We start from the raw sequence: 6,012 nt of genomic DNA, 5'->3' as shown, positions 1-6,012 counted from the left end.
CTCCCCCGGAGCCGCGCTCCGCGGAGGCGGCGCGGGCAGCCCCGCCCAGCCCGGCCCGGCCCGGCCCCCGCGGGGCGGCGCGTCCCGGCCCGGCCGGAGGGCACCGAGGGGGCTCGGCCCGGCCCGGGCTCTGCCGACCCCGCCTCCCCGCGGCGGCATCCCCGGAGCCTTCCCCGGGCACCGCTTCTGCTCCGCCGCCGGCTCCGGAGCTTTCCGTAGGAGGCGTGTCCGGTTTTTTTCCATTTATTTGCCTGGGCAGCCGCAGCCGGAGCGGAGCGGGTGGTGCCGGTAACGGCACGGCGGGACCGGGCTGCTTTCTCGGCAGCAGCTGCCGGTGCGAGATCAGCGCCTGGTGGGAGCGCGGCGATGATTCCGCCGCCCCCAGCCTTCCCCGAGCCCCGAATCCCTCCATTCGGGGAGCCAAAACAGGCTATCCCCTGTGTTGGTGCTGCAAGATGGAGGCACAGCATCGTACCACCCCCGCGGGAGCGGAGCACAGCCGGGCATCACCAGCTCCGTTAATGGACGGGCAGCTGGAACAGGAGCCATCAGCGGGAGCTGCCCGGCCGGCGGGGTCTCTCTGCCCGGCTCATCCCACTAGGTAGCGACGTCAATAGTGGGAGCCCTCCTCCACACTGGCACAGAGGAAAAACAAGGACCAGACAGTGCTTTAGGAATCGAACGTTCTCACAGCCCCTGAAATCCCGTCCCTAATGCATCCCAGTGCTTTTTCCCAGCAGTGTTTACTCTCGGCAACAGACAAGGTCAGCAGTGTCTGCTCAAGGAGTCTGCAGCAGCTCTGGCCCCGAGAGAAGAGCTTTTTATAATCCCGTCTCATATCCATTTACTATTCCTGCTCCACACGTGATTCTGGCTTTGCCCACAGTCCCATACGTGGATAGCTGTCAGAGCCATTTCAGAAATCCGGACAACGCTGTCATCTCCTGAAATGACTCAGGGAGCCCTCAGAAACGCGGTGCTGTCTGAAACGAGCGCAGTGCTTGCCCTGCTCGGACCATGCGGCTCCCTGGAGCTGTGAGCAGGGTGCCTGGGTCGGGCAGTGCCCAGACGAGGATGCCCATGTGCGATGTGCGAGGGCAGGCTGGCAAGCCTCGCTCCAGCAGAGATCACAGAGGGCGAGGGGGAGTGTGGGAAGGAAGCACGGAGTGGAAGCGGCGGTGCTTGGGGAGGAGAAGCTTTTGGCAACATTTATCTGCCAGGCAGCGATCTGCTGCTGCTGCTTTGGATGTGGGGGAAGAACTCATGTCATGGGAAGCTTCAGATATCTCCTCTTTGGAGAGGACATCCTCGTGCCAGGCCTGGGCTACTGAGCAGTCTAAGGTGTCCCCAGTGATAAGAGCAGGGTGGGGGCCAGCTGGGACGGATCAGGGGTTCCCAGGCAGCAGCCCTCCACCTGCCCTGCCCTGAGGCTGTGCGAGAACCATAGTAAAATGCAATGCATGCCTGCTCCCATGAGGAAATTAGGGATGTGGAGTGTATTGTCTTAAGCATTAATGTTAATGCAATCTTACCAATTATTCAGTCAACAGTAATTTATTACAGAGGACTAATTCGCAGAGCTCAGAAATAACTGTGGTTAGGCTGCAAACTTAGCATATCAAAAGTGGTAGACACAGACTCAGTAAGTGGTAGATGATGTGCTTAGGTTTATTTGGTTTGCAGATGCATGCTTAGCATATTAAAATTGCATGTGTCTGACATGAGAACACCACAGGGTTTTCTCTTATACTGTGAACCTGCATAAATTAGCAGTAATAGAAATCCCTTGTGTTCTAGCCAGCTCTGCCACAGCACCACAAGCTCTTGCTGCAATCACCATAGCCCAGAACTTTTGCTGGGTGTTCCCCAGCTTGCAAAACCCACTTGTGATCCAACATCAGGGATGCTTTAACCCAAGCATGGAGATTATGAAAACTACATGAAACAGTGGCCAGTGAATGGCTTGGACTGTTGTGGAGCAAATTCACTGTAGGGGAAGGACCAGTCCTAATTCTTTCAAATGACCCTTCTTAAAGAGGCCAGTGCATGTGTCCAGAGAAGGGCAACAGAGCTGGGGAAGGAGCTGGAGCACAATTCTGATGAGGAGCAGCTGAGGGAGCAGGAGGGGCTCTGGAGTATGGGAGGCTCAGTGGGGACATTTTTGCTCTCTACAACTCCCTGAAAAGAGGAGTTGGTGAGGTGGGGGTTGGTCTCTTCTCCCAAGGAACAAGCAAGGTCTCTTCCCCCAAGGAGAGATGAAATGGCCTCAGGTTGTATCAGGGGAGGTTTAGGTTGGATATTAGAGAAAATTTTTTGTGACACTGGCACGGGCAGTGGTGGAGTCACCATCCCTGGAGGGATTTAACACACACGAAGATATGGTACTTGGTGACATGGTGTAGTGGTGGGCTTGGTAGTGCTGGAGGCTTCTTTCACCTAAACAATTCTGTGATTTTACCATAGCCTTATAAAACACACTTTCAGCTTTTAGGTGAAGAGCAGTGTGTGGGAAATGAGCTCAGATTTAAATCCTTTAAATTGAAGCCAGATGCCAAGGAGCCAGCAGAGCAAAGGAGGAGTACTTTGTTATAGGGGGAGATGAAACAAATCTTTGAATGGCTGAGACACCACCTTTAGTGCAGGCACTTGGTTCTTGTGGAGGCAGGAAGCTGCTCCAATGGCTGCTGGATGCCACAGCTGCCCCCAGCTGTGGAGGAGCCCAGCTCCTGCTTGTGCAGTCACATTACCCTCACCCAGTGTGCCACTGCTGGCATCAGAGCTCCTGCTCTGCTCCAGAGTGGGGTGGTGCTGCCCACAGCAGCTCTGCTCTTTCTGCCAGGGCAAAAGTCCCTTAGAAGGGACCCTCTGCTGTTGTAGGACAGCTGTGCCACCCCCCCAGTAGCCATCTGGAGAGATGGAAATTAAGAAAGCACATGATAATTTAGAGTTCTGTGGATTCCTAGCACTTGGATCATGTGGAAATTTGCTTATCAACAGGGCAAATCAAGGCCCATTTTGTATGTGAGCTGCAGTGTGTCCTCTGAGGGGCTCTGTGCCACATGCTGGAGCTCCTGTACCACCCTGCTGGAGTGTGGCACAGCCCTCCTGGCCAAAGCCCTCCTGGCCTACCTGCTGCCCACCTGGTCGTCACATCCATCAGGGTCACATCCCACTAGACCAAGAGCACATGGAAAAAGTCATCTTTGGCAGCCTTTAAAAAGGCTCTTGGCTCATCTCAGCCTTTCTGCTCTCCCAGCAGTTCAGTGCAGGTTCCCCTTGCAGCAGTGCCAAGAGTTGCCTGAGGCTCACTCAAATCCAGCCTGCGGGACTTGGAGCTCTCAGGGGCATTATGGCCACCACTTCCCAGCTCCTGGTAGTGATGAATGAACTTCTCTCCTCCTAAGCAGGGCCCAGCAGACAAACATATGGTGTGAATGATTTTTCATCTTATTTGTGGTAGGAATCCTGTAAAAGAGATGGAGTGAGGATGCCTGTCTTTAGCAGGTGTGTGAGGATTTGGGATAAACCCTCCCAGAGCCCACCTTCTCAAGGGCAGTCAGCTTTCTCAAGCCTATCCACCACTCAGGAAGGACTTCAGTAATTTTGCCTGGTGCAATGTCACTCCAGCAGGGGAAGTTTGGCCACATTGCTTTGGCCCTGCTGGGGACCAGCACACGCTTTCTGTGCAGCAGGAGCACGTTCTGCTTCCCTGGCCCCCAGCCTTTGGGTCAGAGCTCAGTGATGTGGGTCAGGGCTGCAGGAGAGCAAAGAAACGCCAGAGGTCTTGCCAGAGAAGAGAGGAGATGCTCAAGCCCATCACTCCGGTGTAAAACGACCTCTCCCGGAGAAATCATTGCCGGACGTTTCCCGAAGTGCTGCCCTCTGGGTGGATTTGGATGTTCTCGCTCGGGAGCTTCCTCACCGTGCCGGGACTCCTCACAGAGCTGGCTCTTGTCCCATCCTGCTGGAAGCCGCTGGATATTTCAGTTTTCATCACTAGATGGAGCAGGAGACAGCGCAGCGCAGGGATGGAGCTCTGCCTTGTCCCATGGCCCTGCAGCCAGCCTGCTCCTCTGCCCCTCATCCCCATCGCACATCCTTTATAGCCCCCTGCAGCCCACCTGCCCCTCATTTACCCCCACACACCCTTTATAGCCCCCTGTAGCCCATCTGCCCCCACACATCCTTTATAGCCCCCTGCAGCCCAGGCACACCCATTTACCACCAGATCCCATACAGATCCCGTACATTCCTCTGCACATCATGTATCCAATGCCCTCCTTTACATCCCCTGCATTCCCCCAATGTTGGGAAAACCCCTGGGACGTGCTGCCTGGGGAGCTGGGATTGTCCATTCCAAGGACAGGTTGGACACCTCTTGGGAGGGTCATGGTGGCTGGTGCTGCCTGGGGACAGGAGCAAGGTGTGAGTGGCCTCTGGAGAGCCACTCCAGCTGGATTTTCCAGTGGTGGTGTCCATGTCCCACTGGTGAGCCCAATTCCTCCCAACCCATGGTGCCACAGTGCCAGCAGCTTGCATCTCCTCAGACTCCATCAGTTTGGAGAGGACACACTCATCACTGGCCTCCTGCAACCCTTCAGGTTTGGGAGTGCAGGACTAAGGTGCTTCTTCAGAAAGTAGTTATTAATAAAGGCAAAAGCCTGAACCAGGCTTGAGCAGAACTTTTGCAGAGTGAAGTGCGGCCCTGTGCACCTGAACTGCTCTGAAATCAGTTCTGGCCCAGCCCAGGCCCTCCCCACTGGGCTCCCTGCACGAGCAACTGCTTTAGGACTACCTAAAAATTCAGAATATTTAAATGTCCTGGGGGAGAGCTCTAGCTGAAAGAGCTCTGAGAGTGTTTGCTGGGGAGAGACAGAGACAACTTGCAGATAAGTTTCTCTAGAATCAGGAGCAGTTTTCTGGGTTTTACTATATGTGTAAAGGGAAGATTTTTTTCCTCCCTAAAGTAATGAAAATAGCTTCCTTCATACATGAGAAAGGGAAGAGAGGGAACTTTTCCAAAGAGCCTCTTCCCCTCAATCCCCCTCCTATGGCACAGAACATTTATCCTCAGATAAATGGACAAGCTGAGATTTTCTCAGTCCCTGGGGCAGACCAGTAGTAACAAAAGCAAAATTAAACAACTCCAAACAAAAGCTGCAGCAGAGCGGGGTGTGGTGGTGGAAATAATGCCTGGCTAAGTAAGAAACTTTAATGATACATGGAAAAAGTTAAACAATTAAAACTTGCATCAGTCTGGCCCTGGTCCCACCTCATTTAGTTCATAAATGCTGTGCTTCATCACGGTGGAGCTTGCGCCTCTTTTTCCTGAAGAAGAGAGGAGGCTCCCAGTGTTGGGCTGGTCAGAGTAGCTGTGTGGGCAGCAGAGGGTCTGGGGGGCCCCAGAGCTGCTCAGGCTCTCTGTACCCCTCAGTCTCACAGTGGGGATCCCCCCAAGGGGCTGAGGCCCCCCAGCATCAATGCCCAGGGGAGAAGGGCTGGGGATGGTGGAGGCTAAACCACAGAAATACATCCAACACATGTGTGTGTTCAAGGGTGAATAGAAAAGCCACTAATTGGAGAGTCATAACCATATTAATTACTTGAATATGTGTACAAATTAGACATAGAATCACACAGACCCACACTGGAAACTTTTTCTTTCCCCTATGGAAACTTTTTCTGCCACATGCAGAGCCTCAGAGGTTTTGTCTTTTAAATGTTTTAGGCACATACAGACAACAATTTCTATATGTGAACAGCTGCCAAATCAAACCTTTTAGGTTAAATATTGGAGGCACTTACCTCACACCTCTTCTGACTTTCTCACACACCAGTGGTTTGAATCCCAATCAACTGTTAAAGCCAAACCCACAGAGACTGAGCTACAGAAGCAAACATCCCTCTGACACAGCTGCTAACCCCAGCCTGCCCTCCCCTCCCAATCCCCCACACTCCCACCACCCAGTGGGCTTCTGTACTCCAGGGGCCAGCAGTAACCTCTCCTTGGGA

This window comes from Melozone crissalis, unplaced genomic scaffold (assembly GCF_028551555.1).
Source record: "Melozone crissalis strain CALT ecotype California unplaced genomic scaffold, PUWL_Pcris_2 ptg000061l_1, whole genome shotgun sequence".
NCBI classification, from domain to species: Eukaryota; Metazoa; Chordata; class Aves; order Passeriformes; family Passerellidae; genus Melozone; species Melozone crissalis.
Note: the sequence above shows the minus strand (reverse complement) of the source record.